Here is a 19,286-nt window from a genome sequence, read left to right on the forward strand (position 1 = left end):
CCGCAAAATTGGATTCAATTGAAAGTGAATCGTCGTCTATACCACAGCAGAGGTAAACTGCTGAACATCTTAATAAATTTTATCTCTCTCGCTGCTAGAAGTGGCGGCGCTAACAGGCCAAATGAGGATACTTCATCGTTGGTATCGTTTGCGACAAAGCGTCTTTGTGGCCATCGTCGTCTGCGATGGTCGCGTGCTCTTTTGGATCGAATTGATGATGATTGCGGAATTGTCGAAGGATTGCTCGTCGTTTTTTCTTAATTCTCAATGTTTGGGCTTTCAGGCTATTGGGATTATCAAATTCTTGAAATGAAAATCGTTTATTAGAAGATACTGAAGATGAAGTTTTCGTAAAATTGATGACTTTTTAAAAGTTTTCTACCGGGAAAGTACCTTCATTTTCTCCATCTGTCGATTCCTTCATCTCGTACATTTATAAGCCGGTTATTGTCATTTGGTGAAATAACATTCTTGCCAGCAGACACGAAAAGCAACGCCCCTGAACAGTATGCGATGGAACCAGACGGACGAAATAAATTGTTATCCTTCTCTTCTCGAGTAGTTTGATTGACTTCCTCCTGGAGCAAGGTCATTCCTCTGAAGGTACGACGACATCCAAATCCCCCCACAAAGAGCGAGTTTTCGCGAAGTTTTTCTTTCCAGTCGTCTGAATCGGAAAAGTTTCGGCTTCGGAAAACCCTTTTTCCGCTGTGTGACGATTTCGGTTTGATGTGGTTTGTCGAAAACAGAGCACAAAACTGTCGCCAACAAAAGGGCGCGGCGGCTGAAACTCGGCGATGACGGCGGCGCGGCGACGTGAAAATGCAATAAAAGCCGTCCGCAGTAGACTATGACATTTATTGCACACAATGGTGATGATGCGGCGCTTGCTTTGATGTGGTTTGTTGCAGTCCTTTTGGGGAAGTCCGGGGGGAATCGGGGAATGCTCTTCGAACTCGTGGAAAAATAAACTTTTGAACAAATCCGGCGACAATGTCAGCGTTCGGAAGCCCGGTGCCATGTTTCTAAAAAAGTGTTTTTTTTTTCTTGCAATTCCAGATTACAATTGAAAGGCAAAGAGGAAAATCCATACTCGAAGTGAAATCAACCGACGTCAGGACGCCAAGTGTTGTTTCTGTTGAACGACGGGAGCAGAACCGTTGTTTTCTCGTTGCCTCGTTGATTGGGGGGAAATCGGAGAAGTGAAATAACGACAACAAAAGGAGGTTCATATCACGACCCCACGACGAGAAGTGTCAAAGCCTGGGTCTTCTGCTGCTGTGACGCCGATGAGTGAGGTGAGAGTTTAAGAAGTCATGTGAAAGCGCAGCGTAGTTGTTGCGGTGATGCTTTTGAAGTGTGTTCAAGTCAGCGAAGAAAGGTGGTGTCCTGTTTCGTGTTGTTTACGAAAAGATTAAAATCGGTTTTACAAGGGGCGAGAAAAGAAAAGAAGCACTAATAGAAGCGAAGGTGTTTCGTCTGGAATGTGGAAAATCTGGCAAAGGGCTGTAAAAGTGCAGTGAGTCTATGACGACAGAAATGTTTTGATTTTGATTGTTTTTGATCTTCTCTCTGAGTCGGACGAGAAGAGTTCTAACAACAACAACAATCGTTGGTGGTTGGGGAGACGATTTGCAATCAGCTGGGAGACGGAATTGCTGTTGATTGATTGATTTGTTCTCGTTAAAGCGCAAGGAGGTGATTGTTAGACGGTAAGTGTTTCTCATTTAACATTAAGGTGTCAACTGGTCGGAGGTTTATTATTCATTTAGAAATGTTTCAGATGGTCGAGCTGTATCGATCGTAAATATTCCCAGAAGTGTGAGAAAAACAAACCCGGTTCAAACTTTATTCGATATAAAATCTCGAATAGAAAACGTCTCTTATGACAAAGAAAGTAAATGATCAAAGTATGCTCTGACGACATTCCAACCGTTCCCCATCAGCAGATGTGCTAAATTTCAAATTTCAAAATAAGTAAAACCTCTCATGGCCAACTTGACAATCTGTTCTATGCCGCGCAGACCAATCGCCAATCGCAATTCCTCACGTTATTCGAAACCCTTTTCTTATTGCCACTACAAGCTGAAATACTACACATATTGGATTCCGATTTTGGCGGTCAATGTGTCACCGAGTTATTTATAAACCTTTTGGCTTGGTTGCTTTCGGGTTCGGGTTAGTGCGTTTACCGTCCGTCAGTCGTTGCGTCGCGTTGTGTCGTCCGCACCAAAACGATGTTTTCAAAACACTGTCATGGGCAAATGTGCGCTAAACGCGCGCTGTTATGCGTCGAGTAGCAACAGCACAACACGTTATTTATGACACCGATGGCCGGCCGTTCTCGTTGAATTCATGGAAACGAAACGGCAGCAGGAATGGGTTATGTCACCACCCGCCGGAGGTTGGTCATTTTTCGGACAGATTTATTCGTTTTTAATTAGTCACCGGATTAATGGTCTGTAAATTTTGAGTATTTAGTTTCACCTTCTGCGAATAATGAGATTGGCCTACTGTTGAACATTTATTGCTGATGTTACTAGTTGGACACGGTAATGCGACTAATAGTTGTTGGTTTTGGCGTCAAACATTAACACTTATTTGTTATTTGCGACTAAACGTAAACTGATGATGATCGCTCACGGTCGCTGTTCCGTAGTTGCCAGGACAACAGTGGTTACCCAGAGAACCAACAGATTATGTTGGGACAGGTTAAAAACAGGTGACACAAAATTAAGCAATACCAGCGCCGGCCGTGTTCGAATGTAGGTAATGTGCGGTGCTCAATTTGAATCACTTGCTAACAATAACAGGCCAAAGAAAACCGGTAATGAGAGTGGAACAGATTGATGGAACAAACACTGAATTCTTTTATCAATGCTCCAGGAAGATTTTATGCCGAGCAAATAACTTGTCCGTGCGCAGTCGAACCGGTGTCCAAAACTGACTGCCACAGGAGAAATCAGCAGCCGAATACCGAAGATTCAAGAATATATAGATAGAGATTATTGCTGAGCAGCTTGAAGTAGCTCAAAGTTTATCCTGTTCTGCTCGTTCTTTTTTGTCAACAAATGGGCATGAACAGGATATGAATAATCTCGAGCTACTTCGAGCTGCTCATTGGACAGCATTATTCATAAATCCTCTTTCTCTTCCCAAAAAATTCTTCCCTTCATACCGCATAGACCAAGGGCCTCATACGCCTGTCACTGGCGAACAAAGCTCGTGTACTCTGCATCGAAGCTTAGAACCGGTGTTAGGGCGCAATCGTTAATGCGAACATTTTTATATTCGGTTAGTTACTGCAAATAAATTCTTTTTCGAGTCCCTATAATCAAGCAGTTATCTCAAGCATACCATATCGTTATATTGCTGCATGATTGAGTGTTTAATTTTGATAAAACATCGAAAACAAAAGTGTGCATAAAAATTGCCTCGCCATAACAAAAAGGTGGTAGAGGATTAACACTGTTGTTTACAGTTTAGAACCAAATCCAGATGTCGCACATGTTGGGGTAGGGATTCAGTGCTCCGCCTTCTCCCCCTGGCATAGACCAATGCAAGCAAATCGATGAGGGGAAAATAAAAATTCATATTTTTAGTGATTCATATTTTATAAATTGCTGTGATCCGAATATTTCAGTGAATTTCTTTGCATTCGACATGAAAAACACAAATTTGTTGCGAAGAAAAATATTAGATCACTTATTTTCCTCAAGATGTCTTTTGACAACAATTTGCATGATGATTACCATTCTCATATCGATAATAAAACTTGCTTTCACTTATTGTTACCAAAATTAGCTTAGTTTTAGTTCAGCTTTAGCTTAGTTTAGCTCAACTTTGGCTTAGCTTTGGCTTAACCTTTAACGCTAGGCTTTGGCTGAGCAACTTTAAAGCAGCTTTGGCTTAACTTTGAGCTGAGCTTTAGTAGCTGAACAAGCTTCAACAGCTTTAACTTGAGCCCCAAGTTAGCTGGGTTAGCTTGGCTTTGAGCTTGACAGCTTTAGCTGGAAACTTGACAACTTAGCTTTAGCTTAGCTTTAGGGCTTTGAGCTGACAGCTGCAGGCTGAGCAAACTGACTGGTAGCTTTGAAGCAAGCTAGCTTAGCTTTAGCGACAAGCTGATGACTGGCAAAGCTTTGTGCTTGAAGGCAGGCTGAGGCAGGCTGAGCAGGAACTGAGCAAGCACAACCCAAACTGAAGCGACTGGCTTTGGCTTTGAGCAGGCTTTGAGACAGGCTGAGCAGGCTGACAGGCAAGGCACTGAGCAGGCTTTGAAGCGAGAGGCTGAGCAGAGGCTGGGCTGGGCTGGGCCAGGCTTTGAGCCCAGGCTGAGCGAGGCTGAGCTGACTGAGGCGAGGCGCTGTGAGGCTGAGCAGGCTGAGGCCAGGCTGAGCCCAGGCAACTGGCAGGCAGGCTGGTGAGCAGGCAGGGCTGATTAAGCAAGCCTTTGAAACTGGCTGAGGACTTTGAGCAGGCTGGTGAGGCACTGAGCTGAGCAGGCTGAACCCAGGCTGAGCCAGGCGCGGCTGGAGCGGAGCTTTGGGCACAGGCTTTGGAGCTGGGCAAGCGGAGCCCAGGCTGAGGCTGGGGCTTTAAACCAGGCGGAGCTGGGGAGCCCAGGGCTGGGAGACGGTGAGCAGGCACAGGCTGGAGCTGAGCCGGGCTGAGCCAGGCTGGTGGGCAGGCTGAGCTGGAGCTGAGGCAGGCAGGCAGGCTGGGGCTGTTTGAGAGGCTGAGCGGGCTGAGCCGGAGGCTGAGCAGGAGGCTGAGCCAGCTGAGGCCAGGCTGAGCCCAGGCTGAGCTGGCAGACCTGAGCCGAGGCTGGTGAGCTGGTGGGCTGAGGCAGGCTGAGCGGGCTGAGCCAGGCTGAGCCCAGGCTGGTGGCTGAGCGCGAGGCGGGCTGAGGCTGAGCTGGTGGGCTGAGACGGGCTGGAGCCAGGCTTTGAGCCGGGCTGGGGCGGTTGAGCTGAGCCGGGCTGGTGGGGAGCAGGGCGGAGGCTGAGCCAGGCTGAGCTGGCGGGCTGAGCTGAGCAGGCTGGGAGCAGGGCTGAGGACGGGCTGGGCGGCAGGCTGGGGCAGGCAGGCTGGAGCCAGGCTGGCAGGCTGAGGCGGAGCTGGGGCCAGGCAGGCCGGGCTGGGAGACGGGGCTGGACGGGGCAGGGGCCGGACTGGGCCGGAGCACTGATCAGCTGGGGACTGGGCTGGGGCGGAGGCCGGGCTGGGGCGGGGCTGGGGCCCAGGGAGTGGGGCTGGGAGCCAGACAGGTTAAACTGAGCTTTAGACTGGGGCTTTGGGCGGACAACTTTAAGGCTGAACTGGAGCCAGGCTTTAGCTTAGCTTGGGGCGGGCTTTGAGCTTTAAGCAACTAGCTTAAGCTTTAGCTTAACTAGCTTAGCTTTAACAGCTTTAGCTTAGCTTTAAGCTTATTTTCAACAGCTTTAACAGCTTTAACAACTTTAACTTTAGCTTATAGCTTTAAACACAACAGCTTTAGCCTTAGCTTTAGCAGCTTAAAAAGCTTTAAGCTTTAGCTTTAGCTTAACTTCAGCTTAACTAGCTTAGCTTCAGCTTAGCTTTCAGCTTAACCTAGCTTAGCTTTAGCTTAGCTTTAACAGCTCAGCTTAGCTTAACAACTCACTGCTTTAGCTTAACCAACTTTAAAAGCTTAGCTTTAACCAGCTTAGCTTAGCTTTAGCTTAGCTTTAAGCTTAACTGGCTTAACTAGCTTAACTAGCTTAGCTTTAAGCAGCAAGCTTAACTTTAAACAGCTTTATTCATTATTTTAGTGATTCATATTTTATAAATTGCTGTGATCGAATATATTTCGGTTAGTTTCTTTGCATTCGACATGAAAAACACAAATTTGTTGCGAAGAAAATATTAGATCCTTATTTTCCTCAAGATGTCTTTTGACAACAATTTGCATGATGATTACCATTCTCATATCGATAATAAAACTTGCTTTCATATTGTTACCAAAATTAGCTTAGTTTTAGTTCGACTTTAAGCTTAGTTTTAGCTCAAACTTTAGCTTAGCTTTGGCTTAAACAACAAGCTTTAAACGGCTTTAGCAATAGCTTTGAAACGCTTTAAAAGCTTTGGCTTAGCTTTAGCTTATGGCTTTAAGCAAGCTTTAGCTTAGCTTTCAACGGCTGACTATGGCTTTGTGGTTAACTGAAGCTGTGGCTAAACGGCTTTAGGTTGACAGCTTTAAGCTTAGGCTTTAACTGGACTTAGCTGGCTGAGCTTTAAAGCAAGCTTTGAAGCAACAGGCAAAGCTTAGCTTGAAGCAAGCTGAGCCAACTGAACTGACAACTGAGCAAGCACTGAGCAGCTGAAAGCAACTTCAAACAGCTATGGTAACTGAGCAACCCCAGCAACTGAGCAAGGAACAACTGAAGCAAGCAACAAGCTTTGAGCAGGCACTTTAAAGCAAGCTTTAGCAACAGGCGAACTGAGCAAGAGCTTTAGTGAAGGCTGGGCAAACTGAGCACAGGCTGAGCAAGCTGAGCTCCAGGCTGACAAAAGGCAACTGGCTTAGCTGAAGCCCAGGCTGAACAGGCTTTAACCAACTTTGAGCTTAGCTTTGAGCCAGGGCTGGCTTAAACAAGCCCAACTGGGCATGGCTTGAGCCCGGGCAGGCAGGCTGAGCAGGCTGAGCCAGGCTGGTGAGCAGGAGACAGGCTGGTGAGGCACTGAGCCCAGGAGGCTGAGCCAGGCTGGTGGGAGCTTTGAGCAGGCTGAGGCCAGGCTGAGGCGGGCACAGGCGGGCTGAGGAGCCCAGGGCTGGGCTGAGGCTGAGCTGGGAGGCTGAGCCCAGGCTGAGCCCAGGCTGAGAGCCCAGGCTGGGCGGGGCTGGTGGGCACGGAGCTGCTGAGCGCAGGCTGAGGCCCGGGCTGGGGGCCCAGGGCTGAGCAGGGCTGGGCGGGGCAGGAGCCGGGCTGAGCGGAGAGGCACCCCAGGCAGGAGGCTGAGCCCAGGCAGGCGGAGGCACTGGTGAGGCTGAGCCAGGCTGTTGCCAGGCTGAGGCGAGCTGAGCCAGGCTGAGGCGGAGGCTGGCTGAGGCTGAGCCAGGCTGGGGCAGGCAGGCAGGCAGGCGGGCAGGCAGGCTTTGGTGGAGCTGAGGCCGAGCGCAGGGCCACGGGGCTGAGCCAGGCTGACCCCAGGCTGAGGCTGGCTGAGACGGAGGCTGAGCTGGCTGGTGGGAGGCAGGCAGGCACTGAGGCAGGCACTGGCTGAGGCGGGGGCTGAGCCAGGCTGGCTGGCAGGCAGGAGCCAGGGCTGAGGCCCAGGAGGCTGAGGCAGGCTGGCAGCTGAGGCTGGGGCTGAGGCCGGGAGGCTGAGCCAGGCTGGGGCCCAGGCTGTTGGGCAGGGCTGGTGAGCTGAGCTGAGGCTGGGCGGACTGGGCTGAGGCAGGGCTGAGCCCAGGCAGGGCGGGGCTGAGCCAGGCTGAGCAGGCTGGGCGGGCTGAGCCAGGAGCTGGCTGGGCTGAGGCCCGGGGCTGGGGCGGAGCTGACTGGCCAGGCTGGGCAGCGGGCACTGAGCGGGGGCTGAGACGGGCTGGGGCGGAGCAGGCTGAGACGGGCACAGACTGGGCTGGGGCCAGGCTGTGGAGGCCAGGGCTCGGGATGAGCTGAGACCCAGGCTGAGGCGGAGCTAAACAGCTTCAACAGCTTTAGCTGAGCTACGGGGCTGAGCGCTTAGCTGGGGCTTAGCTTTAGCTACGGAGCAAAAGCAACTTTAGCTTGGCTTAGCTTAGCTTTAGACGATGGGAGCTTTAGCTTGGCTTTAACAGCTCGGGCTTCAACAGCAGCTTAGCTTCAACAGACTTCAGCTTAGCTTCAGCTGAGCTTTAACAGGGCTTTAACTGCTTAACTTCAAGGCTTAGCTTGTTATTTAGCTTAACTAGCTTGGCAACAGCTTTAACCGGGCACAGCTTAGCTTAAACAGGCTTTAGCAAGCTTTAAGCAACACATTCATATTTTAGTGATTCATATTTTATAAATTGCTGTGATCCGAATATTTCAGTGAATTTCTTTGCATTCGACATGAAAAACACAAATTTGTTGCGAAGAAAAATATTAGATCACTTATTTTCCTCAAGATGTCTTTTGACAACAATTTGCATGATGATTACCATTCTCATATCGATAATAAAACTTGCTTTCACTTATTGTTACCAAAATTAGCTTAGTTTTAGTTCAGCTTTAGCTTAGTTTTAGCTCAGCTTTAGCTTAGCTTTGGCTTAGCTTTAGCTTAGCTTTGGCTTAGCTTTAGCTTAGCTTTGGCTTAGCTTTAGCTTAGCTTTAGCTTAGCTTCAGCTTAGCTTTAGCTTAGCTTTAGGTTAGCTTTAGCTTGGCTTTGGCTTAGCTTTAGCTTAGCTTTAACTTAGCTTTAACTTAGCTTTAGCTTAGCTTTAGCTTAGCTTTAGCTTAGCTTTAGCTAAAGCTTTAGCTTAGCTTTAGCTAAAGCTTTAGCTAAAGCTTTAGCTTAGCTTTAGCTTAGCTTTAGCTTAGCTTAGCTTAGCTTTAGCTTAGCTTTAGCTTAGCTTTAGCTTAGCTTTAGCTTAGCTTTAGCTTAGCTTTAGCTTAGCTTTAGCTTAGCTTTAGCTTAGCTTTAGCTTAGCTTTAGCTTAGCTTTAGCTTAGCTTTAGCTTAGCTTTAGCTTAGCTTTAGCTTAGCTTTAGCTTAAAAATCTTTTCTATCTTTTCTATGCTTGCCATTGCATGAGTATGTATCTTGAGTGACAATTGAGGGAACCGAGAATATTTCCCACATTTTTTTACACTCATTATGTGAAGTGAAGGAACAATTATAGGGAGCGGGACCATTTGGGCAGTGCCCCCTATTCCCGTCCGTAACGTTAATTACTCGACCGCGTTCCAACCAAATGGCTTGATTGTTTGTACATCACTAGATATCGACATAAACTAATCATGTACTGAAAAACAAGTAATTCGGTTGAAATGCGCTCGAGTAATGAACGTTGCTGACGGGAATAGGGGTGCTGCCCAAATGATTCTCTACCCTAATTGTATAAATACCTTTAAATTACACTCAAGAATAATCACTTATCGAATTTCTCCCACAAAAATTTCGAAGAAATTTAGATTCTCTTTTGAATCTATCAAAAAATTTCTTCCACATTTTCGTCTAAATTCTAAAATTAGAAAATTTTGAAAATCTTTTTGCAAATCTTTTACCTACCTGATCCCTCTGTAATTGGCACACTCTAGTCTGTGCTCTTTCTTATAGATTGGGCATATGAGGTCATCCAACTAGCCGGCAGGCAGTTCTTCATCCACCAGAAATTCTTTCAAAAATTTATCCGAATATCTCTTCATGGATTCAAATCAGGAATTACGTAGTGAATTAGCATAGCATAGCATAGAAATCAATGTTGGTGTGGTCTTTGATCTATGATCTCCAATCTAGGACAAAAATCACGAAGGCATCAGAATTACTACTCGTGGCTACGCCCATATTTACGGTAACTTAGGAGGCGAAAGAAGTGTTGATGGACCCCCGGCTCAGCGATACTCTCATAAGTACTACGGAGTAGGATATTGGGGAAGGTATTCGTTTGGTCAGGGTTTACCTGCAGCTGACAATTTGACCATGGTCAACCCAGCATTACGGGTACAAACCATACCGATATTCCGGGGGAATTCCTGAAGGATTTTTTTGGGTTGGTTCTGTGAAATGTTTGAGGACTCCGAGAAGGAATTTTAGTGACAATTTCTGGAGAAGTTTCCATGACAATTTCTAAGAACTTCTAAAGGAATTACTGGTACCCAGGTGAATTTATGGAGGAATTCATCACGAAATCTCTAGATCCTATCTCCTATTAAAATTTATTGACTCCAGAGGAGTTTTTAAATAAATTCCGGAGAAACGGACAGGAAGAGCTGCCCTATGAATAATTGAAAGAAATTCTGGTGGAACTTCGGCTGAAATCCTAGAGAAATTTTCGGATTTTTTTGAAGGAACTTCCAGAGAATTTTCTGAGAATTTTTAATGCAAGAAATATGTTCACGCCGCCGCCGCCTTTGACAAAAAATAATCTTTAACGCCGGCCCCTGTTAGAATCTCAACCAGGTCTAATAATAATCAATCCCTCTTCTCGATGTGCTTTCTTTTATACACAATAATTCTGCAATGCAATAACTTATTTGCGCGATTGAGCTCCGCCCATATTCATAGGAACGACTAATGGATGCAACAAAAAGCAATAGGATATGTGAGGTGGAAACCCAAGCAGCACAAATTGTTTCACTACTGAACATTTCACTGTGTTGCAACTATTCGGAAAGAAACAATCTTTGCGTATGTGCCATCAAATATAACTCTCTTGCAATCTAAAAAGCGCAAGAGGTGGAGCCTACGGAAACATCCTTCGATTGCAGTAAAATTGCAATAATGTTGCAAAATACTACAGCGGAAAAAAAATAAAATAAAAATATAAAACTGGATTCGATTTATGGATCTTGTGATTGATAGTCCTTCACTCTACCACAGCACCATTCAACACTTCGAAGGGACTGCATGTTGACTCACAATAAAAACCATACGATTATGAAGTTTTGTACTCAGTTTTCCTGTTACTTAATTGCACCTTCACAGGAGAAAAAATGTGAGATGTCAAAACGTTGAACGATGCTAAATCAAACAAGAAGACACATTCAACTTATCTGCAACTTAATTTAAACAAACAATTAAATTTTCAAAGACGCATTGAAGTTACATGGTAAAAAATATGCAACTTAATGATTTTGTTTCGTGTCTGCAACATGAAGTGCAGTATTCTTGGTTTGTTTGTTTCCAAATGTCAAACACGTACTGCATTGCAATTTTAATGAAACATTGATCACAATTCGAACGTTTTTGTCATCTTGATGCAACTTTTTCGTGCTTTGATGTTTTTCCAATGCCTTTAATGAAACTGAATAGAAACAAGGTGCTTTTAGGAAGATGTTGCGTGTGCTACTTGGGAAGGATCCGTTTTGGTAAATGGTATGCCCATTAAGTATGACACTTTTTGGAACTACTTCGCAGCTACTTTCGTACTTCTTCGGAACTATTTCTGAACTGCTTTGAAATTTTTTCGGAACTACTTCTAAACTACTGTCAGAATACTTCGAAATTGCGTTGGAACTTCTTTCAAATTACTTACGAACTACTTCGATCCTATTTAAACTCATATTCCTATTTCAACTGGGCTCGATACAAAGACAATTGTAACCCGTGGTGTCTACACAGACCTCAAGAGGTCATGATTTATGGCTTAGATATGTCAAAACCTGGTATTCTAAGTTCTTCAAGTCATTCTGGATTTCTGACAAATCGATCTACCAAGACAACTGGGCACGATATAGAGCCCATAGCATCCCATGGTATCCATACAGTGCCTTGGAGATCATGCGCATGACTAACGATTTAGATGTGTCTGGACCGGATATCTTCGGTTCCCCAAATCATTCTGGAATTCAGACAAATTGATCTACCAAGACATCTGAGGTCGGTATAAAATCAATAGCAAGCCATATTCGCCATCCAGGGCAGGATTTACGATTTAGAGATGTCCAATCCGAATGGTCTAAGTTCTCCAAATCACTGTGGAGTTCGGACCAATTGTTCTATGAAGTCAACTGGGCGCGCTACAAAATAAATAGCAACCCATGGTGTCCACATACAGGGGTTAGACAAAAAGATTGAGATAGGCAAAATTTTGTCAAAGTTCAAATCAGCATAACTTTACGTAGAATGGTCCGATTTTGATAAAACCGGGACCATCGGATGCAGACACACAATTTCGATTTCAAGATCTCCAAATTTTTAAACCTCGTACGAATGTTTTGAATATTTCCTCTGCTTGAGTGTGTAGTGAAGATGGAACGGAACTATCCACGGAGCCTTCGTAAAGAACCTACAAAGTAAAAAATTGAAGACGATTATCGCAAAATTTCAGGCATGGTCTAAGAGTGAGAGTTGTGCTCATCCTCAATTATTTGAAAATTTGATTCTTCCCATCCCTGAAAGCAACAGTCCATCCCAAAGTGTGGGGAAACCGATCGATTCGGAAATTTGCCGATCTCACTGAAACGATTTAGAAGCTACATAGCATGCTCAACATAATGGATAAAATCATCGCAAAGCTGTTCAGCGGTGTTAATTGAAAGAAGGCATCATTTCCTCTGTTTGATCTTATTGATTTGAAGAAGAAGGCATTCCTCTGTTCGCGGTGGACATTTGACTTACAGAAGTGCTTTATGTTTCAGAGTTGGAGGCGGATTAATTGACCCGGAATAGATTTGAAGTGCATTTTGGTAAAAGCGATTGTAGCATTGCGAATATTGTCACAGTGTGAAGTGTGTCACAGTGAACATAGTCAGCATTTTTGTTGTTTTCGAGCCAGCCTTGGGCTGAAAGTCTCGATAATAAAGACAAAAAAAAGCATTTTTGTAAGCACCGGCGGTTAGGACACCGTGACATTGACGCAGTGGACAGAATTGTAAAAGAGAATCTCTTAAGTCGAAGGTCTTGATATGAAAATAACAAAAAGGGACAAGCAAGAAGTGTGTAAAACCTGTCTTGAGGGTAGACTTTTTCGTAAACCGTTTTCCAGTGTTACAGACAGTTAGGCGAAGAAAATTCTTGACGTAGCCCACACCGACCTGATCTCATCTGTGAGTTGTTCGTAAAGAAAGTTATCAATTTTTTCCACTTTTGAAACCGGATTTCTCCAACGTTTGGTTGAAGACGATGAAATAATCTTTATTTTCGGATATTTCAGGTGTTTTTATGATTTAGCAGATTCTAAAATCTTTGCAGATTTAAGGATCCTCTAGTTTTACATATTATTTGTTATCCCTTTTTTTTAGATTCTGAAGCTGGCTTAAATATTCCTGATTCAGATCATTGTCATGACCTAAACTTTTCAGAAATCATACAATTCCTTAATGCATACATTAGGGTGGTTCAAAAAAATGATTTTGCTCCACAGTTGTCATCTTATTCTTTAACATGTTCTGAGTGTCCTCTGAAAATTTGAGCTCATTTGGATTAAAACTGATTTAGCACAAGCCGTTTCAAGTTTGCATGCAAATTAGTATGGGGAAATTAATTTTTTTATTATACTGTTAATGACGTTTCCCCATTAAGCGCAGGTTAAAAGAAAACCTACATAGCTAAAAGAAATACTCAACAGCTTTCACCCAAGGAAAACCGCATGTTGATTAATCGCCCCAAAAATTAGTAATCGAGTTAACGAAAATCTAGTTATTCTATGCATTTCCGCATATTAGTGCTTTAAATTTAAGTCCAGTGCACAGGTAGGTTGAGGTTTGGATTGATGAAACACCACTGGTTCTGTCTGCTGCGCATAGCACAATAAAATGTGCCTTCTGTTTGACGAAACACGATCGATCGCGTACTTATTAACGCTCTGATTTTTTTTATTGTTCCATTTGGGCTCTAAACTTATCAACATTTTTTTCTTGTGTCAGTGCACAGGTAAACAGTGCGGTTACGCGACGCCAATGCACAGAACGCTTGTGTGATCTTCCCAAATATTTTGTTCTGCTTTGTGCGGTCGGTAAATTAATTAATCGATGTTTCGTTAAACACGCTATTAGAATAGAAAGAAACGTGAGTAGAATATTTTAAATACTTGCCAATATAGACTGTTCCAGAAATTATAAGCAAACTTGTGTTTTTTAATATTTTTTAATTTTCGTAGTTTTTGGCTACGTATAGTTTGTTATCTTGTCTAATTTCTTCTAGTGCCAAATTTTGCCGATTTCATGGAATATAAGTCATGCCTTAAGATTTTTTTTCCTTCACACGGTTTTGAGGTGTTTGCATTTTTTTTTGCTTCATTTAGGCAGTGTTGGCTTATGACTAGGATTTTCAATTAATTTCAATATATACTAAACGCAAAAGTTATATGATATACCATACCATACCTGTTATACATTTATTATTATTTACCTAGAAAAAGTTTTGCACTTTTTCGAGGTTTTCTAACCTTCGCAACATATTTGCAACCACTTCTAGACGACAATACTAACATTCCTATACACTTCCAATGAAAATTTGACTGATCTAATAGCTCTACGTTTTTTACTAGGCGATTTTTCGAGAAAGGCACCGAAGAAATGGCCAGTTTGTTCAAAGTATTTTTTTTACCCAAAATAGAAGCTAAATATTTGACGTAAATTATTAGATCTCGTTATTTAAATGGATCTTATCTATAGGATGCATTTCAATTTTCCGACTATTTTTTAGTGTGCTCATAATTTATGGAACAGTCTATACACCCCATCTCATAGATCGCATCGGTTTCCTAAGTGGTAACAGTGTAAGTGGAGTGTAAGTAGTAATCCACATGTCTTGGAGGGACTCGAACCCTCAACCTCCTACTCTCTAGATAACCCCTACACAACCTACGCGTGATAACCCCTACACAACAAGACCACTCAAAGGTCACGTTTGCGGAAACACCATCAGAATCCGAGTACCAACCTCCACCGCGGTTAGCTCTTTTTATGCAAATTGAATATCTTTCGGATGCTTGATTTGTCCAATCTTCACATGTGCTTTACTGTTGTACATCCACAGTCAAGCGAGTGCACATTGTTTATTAAACGAGAGGATCGCACACCATGCCCCCCAACAACGGGTTGGGCGGGCTGGTATAGAATGCGAATCAATCGCACTCTGCTGTGCCAAAGGCTTGCTTGGCTAAAGCATTTGATGAGTTTGATTGCCTTACGTAAGCGGTCGCGTGTACTCAGACGGCAACACTCATTCCTAAGACAATCGTGAAGATGTAGAGGTGTTCTCTGTATCTACTAGCCAAGAAAGTCGAACTTACAATCCTGTCCATCCTATATTGCAGTTAATACGTGGCCAGCCCCGTTACTGGCTGCACATATTTGAGCTTCCGAAACGTTTACATTGAGCTAGCCCCAAGCCTCATTGATTTAATAATGCTCATGCTCAAGTTCACCATTTTCAGTATCTGGTTGCGGATTTTTAGACATCCATTCCTATTTTCAGGTTCCATAGTTTCTCTAGATTTTAAGATTCAACATGGACTACGGGATGCTTTCCGGGACGTCTGGCAATACGGGACATGTTTGCCGAATCCGGGACCATACCGCATAATTCGGGACGTCTGGTCACTTAAATCAACAATGAAGAAACCGGGTTCCATCCAGACATCGGACAAGTTAGTACACATGGTGAACTTTCGAATGACGAGAATTTTATCGATGCATAAGAGGAAGAAGTCTAATTAGCACTGCTTCAGGAGGAGCAAAGCAATGAAACGAAGATACCACTACGTCATTCAAGATGGAAACTATCCACAAAGTTACTATACGGACTATGTAGTAGGTATTGCAAAGTGTTCACTTCAAGAGCCGACGACAGTTAGTGAAGTTATGGAGTCTGCTGAGAAAAAAATGTGAATCCGTGCCATAGATGACAAGATTCAGTCCCTTGCAAAGAACTTGGGAGCTGGTACAAAAGTCATGTGACCGAGAAATCATTGGTAGTCGATGGATTATTAAAATTAAAGTAAACGAAACTGATAAAATCGTCAAGTTTAAGGTTAGGATTGAAGCCCAAGGTTATAACCAAATTATGTTTATTGAACGGCTACTCAGTCTTACAATTATTATAACGAGTTTATTATTTACCCGACGTTTCGACACAGGGATTGTGTCTTTTTCAAAGGAAAATATTTTTGTTGTTTTTCCTCTTAAAAAAGACACAATCCCCGTGTTGAAACGTCGGGTAAATAATAAACTCGTTGTAATAATTGTAAGACTGAGTAGCCGTTCAATAAACATAATTAAAACGTACAGTCGAACCATAATCAGTAAGTTATAACAAAAAAAAATGGTGTAGACTTCGATCAAGACTACGCGGCGGTTGTAAGTCGAACGACTTTGCGAAATTCATTGGCGATTGTTGCAAAGCCTGCGTATCTTTATGGGAACATCGAAGAGGAGATATTCATGAAGCAACCTCCACGTTATGAAGTCCCTGATACGGACGACTCGGCTCGCAGGCTGATAAAAAGTATCAATGGTTTGAAATAGTCTACTCGATGATGGTTTGAGTAACTTACGGAAGTCTTAACGGAGCTTGAATTTAGCAGGAGTTCGACGGACCAGTGCCTGTGCATCAGAACCCTAGAGGAAAGCAGTTTGTATTTGTGCGAGACTTATGTGATCGACGTGAAGTTCAGATAGAGTGCTGCCCAACCACGTCGATGGTGGCGGATATTTTAAAGAAAACAACTTGGCAGTATAAAACATCATTTTTTTCTCAAAAATGTTGCAGCTGATAGATTAGGTGCTTTTGGCGAGTATATTAAGTATCCGAGTAAAACTCTTCAGAAAGATGAACCCCTCGTTAGTTATACACGATATCATTTTAATAGACCCCTTCGATTTTTGACAAATCTTGACTCATCAAAACTGTCATATCTTCAACACTCCTCAACCGATCTTAGAGATCAGCATATCGTTGGAAAGAGGAAGAGTGTATGCTCAATTTGCAATAATGAAAATAGAAGCAGGCATATTGAATTTGACCGCCATCTTGGATTTTTTTTTGAAAACTATTTTTCCGCATGGTCGAGACCACCGATTTTTTAATATTGATACATCGATGGAAAGCTTAGGCTATATAGTGATACTACTTGATACTTGATGGGCTACAGCTCTTTGATAAATCTACGCCGAATGGAGTATCCTTACATTATGCATTATGTCCAGAAATCTCAGGTGCATGTTTTTTTTTATCAAATGCTATGTACGATTTACCAATACCAAAATTCTTGAATTATTTAATACAATAACTTGAATACGGCTCCGTTATGCTCAAAACGCCCTTCAAATAAAATACTGTTGTAGATATGCTTTTAATTTTCGAAACATATTTGGCTTAGAATAGGGTATTTTTTTTTTTTTTTTTTTTTTTTTTTTTTTAGAGGGATGAAGGCAAATCTGCATACAGACACCTGAAATTATCACTCAGGGAGTGGGGTTGACGCGGTTGGCAGAAGGCCAGACCGCCGGACCCACTAAACCCACCCAAGCAACAGAAGGTTACTTGAGTTACCCTCTCTTCTAATGCACAATTCCCCCCGGGACTACCTTTCAGTATTACTTCTGTGGGGGAAAGCAGTACTAAAAGTACTCCTCCCAAAACAACACCTTTCACAGTGCCTCTCTTCGATGTTTTGTCATACGTCTGAGCCCTTATTGGTGCCAGCAAGCACACAAAAGCGTGGGCCCTTAAGCCCTTTACTTTTTTTTCCTTGTGCCATTCAGCAACGCATCTACTTTCCTTTTTATTTTTAGAGCCATTTAGCTCTCAACGTGCTCGCAAGCTACTCAGATAGTCCCCCGGCGGCGGATCTACCCTACTCCGACGGGGAGTCCCCCGGCGGCGGAAGCTCCCCCGATACCGACGACCCGCATTCGTGGATGGCTGTTACATTACCAACACTACACATTCACCTGGTATGCATGTTCATAAATCCGCTCAAGTCCTACGCACATTCTCACTTCAACGGGTGACCGGACGAGTGCCGAGGTCAGGCCAAAGATTCCGGGTGGAGATAGCTTCCGGTTCAGTGGTGCCCCGACGACCCGAAGCAGGTGCATTCACGCGGCACGATCTACTCAACTGGTCCCCGGCGGTGGACCTAGCCTACTCCGATTAACCGATTTCCCATGAACTGCGCCTTTCAGCTTCTTGCTTAACCGATGAGCCATTCAGCTCTCACCTTGGTCGCGGACTACTCGGATAGTCCCCGGCGGTGGATCAATCCTACTCCGACAGGGAGTTCCCCGACGTCGGAAGCTCCCCGTAACCGACGACCCGTCTCAACGGGTGACCGGGCGAGTGCCGAGGTCAATCCAAAGATTCCGGGTGGAGATAACTTCCAGTTCAATGGTGCCCCGACGACCCGAAGCCGGTACATTCGCACGCCACTGTCTACTCAGCTGATCCCCGGCGGTGGACCTAGCCTACTCCGATAACCGAGTTTCATTTGCCTTGAGCCATTCAGCTCTCACCTTATTCATTGAGCCATTTAGCTCCCGCCTCGGTCGCGATCGCGAACGACTCGGATAGTCCCCGACGGCGGATCTAACCTACTCCGACGAGAAGTTCCCCGAAAGCGGCCGTTTCGCCACGTTCTGCGGCTACGCGCTCGCCGCAAGCTGAATACAGTTGCGACGCTGTCGTTCCCATCCATTATCGACATATATATTCACGACTTCCACGACTCATGGTCCGCTATCCGTAACGGCTGCCTGCTGCTGCTCTATGCGCCAACTTCGTTGCAGGATGTCGGCTATCCTGGACGTCGCTCTTGCAACCGCTCTCCACTGTTCTGGGTTCTGGCACATTTTATGACGATATTATCGGTGTTGGTGTCCGTTCCGCATGCCCCCAACATCGCACTCCTCTCCGTTTCGAACCGAGGACATGTGAACAGGATGTGTTCAGCCGTTTCTGTCACGTCTGGGCATTGCGGACAGGTGGGAGAAGCCGCGTGACCAAACCTGTGTAGGTACCACTTGAAGCATCCATGGCCTGTTAAGAACTGGGTCAAGCCAAAGTTTAGCTTTCCATGAGGTCTTCTAATTCATGCAGACACACTTGGGGCTAAGCGAAGTGTCCACCTTCCCTTAGCCGAGTCGTCCCACTCCCTCTGCCATTTGGCTACCGTTGCTGCTTTGATATTCCTGCGAGCATTATAGATGCCCTTCAGGGCGTAGCACTCCTCGTCTTCATCTACCACCAGTTTGATAGGCATCATGCCCGCGAGTACACATGCCGCCTCGCGAGATACGGTGCGATATGCGCTGATGACTCTCACCCAAGCAGCACGCGCAACATTTTTCAAATAGGTGTTTGTTCCTAATAAATTCCATTGAAGACACTGGCAATACATCGAGTCACATTACAGCCACTTTACAGTTTCAGAAAATCACAATGTTTCATTTCCGTTTAAGTGGCGTCGCAATATTTTACCCATCTGACTTCTTGGGTGGTTTAAAATTCGATGTGTTTCATATCAGAAACAAAACAGATAAGTTGCAGAATTAATAACACTTCGGTTCATTGCTGTTACGACAATGTTTCTGATATGTTGCAAAACACTTTGAGCTCAGCTGAGCAGTATTTTATTTTTGACAGTCCCCTGCATGTTCCGTATAAGGTACAATGAAGTTACAAACGACTTTGTTGTTT

The 19,286-nt window shown here is 44.3% G+C and overlaps 1 protein-coding gene across 3 annotated transcripts in view; it reads left to right on the top strand.

Moving 5' to 3' along the window:
• The window catches only part of LOC134206954 (Ca(2+)/calmodulin-responsive adenylate cyclase), a 210,915-nt gene that overhangs the window by 23,135 nt on the left and 168,494 nt on the right, over positions 1 to 19,286 (top strand). For 2 of the 3 annotated variants that reach the window (XM_062682695.1, XM_062682697.1), the window contains exon 2: positions 1,060 to 1,712. The gene's annotated coding sequence lies outside the window, so the exon portion shown is untranslated. The remainder of the gene's footprint in view (positions 1 to 1,059; positions 1,713 to 19,286) is intronic. The other variant, XM_062682696.1, reaches the window with a different exon arrangement.

Source organism: Armigeres subalbatus, chromosome 1 (genome assembly GCF_024139115.2).
Source record: "Armigeres subalbatus isolate Guangzhou_Male chromosome 1, GZ_Asu_2, whole genome shotgun sequence".
Taxonomy (NCBI): Eukaryota; Metazoa; Arthropoda; class Insecta; order Diptera; family Culicidae; genus Armigeres; species Armigeres subalbatus.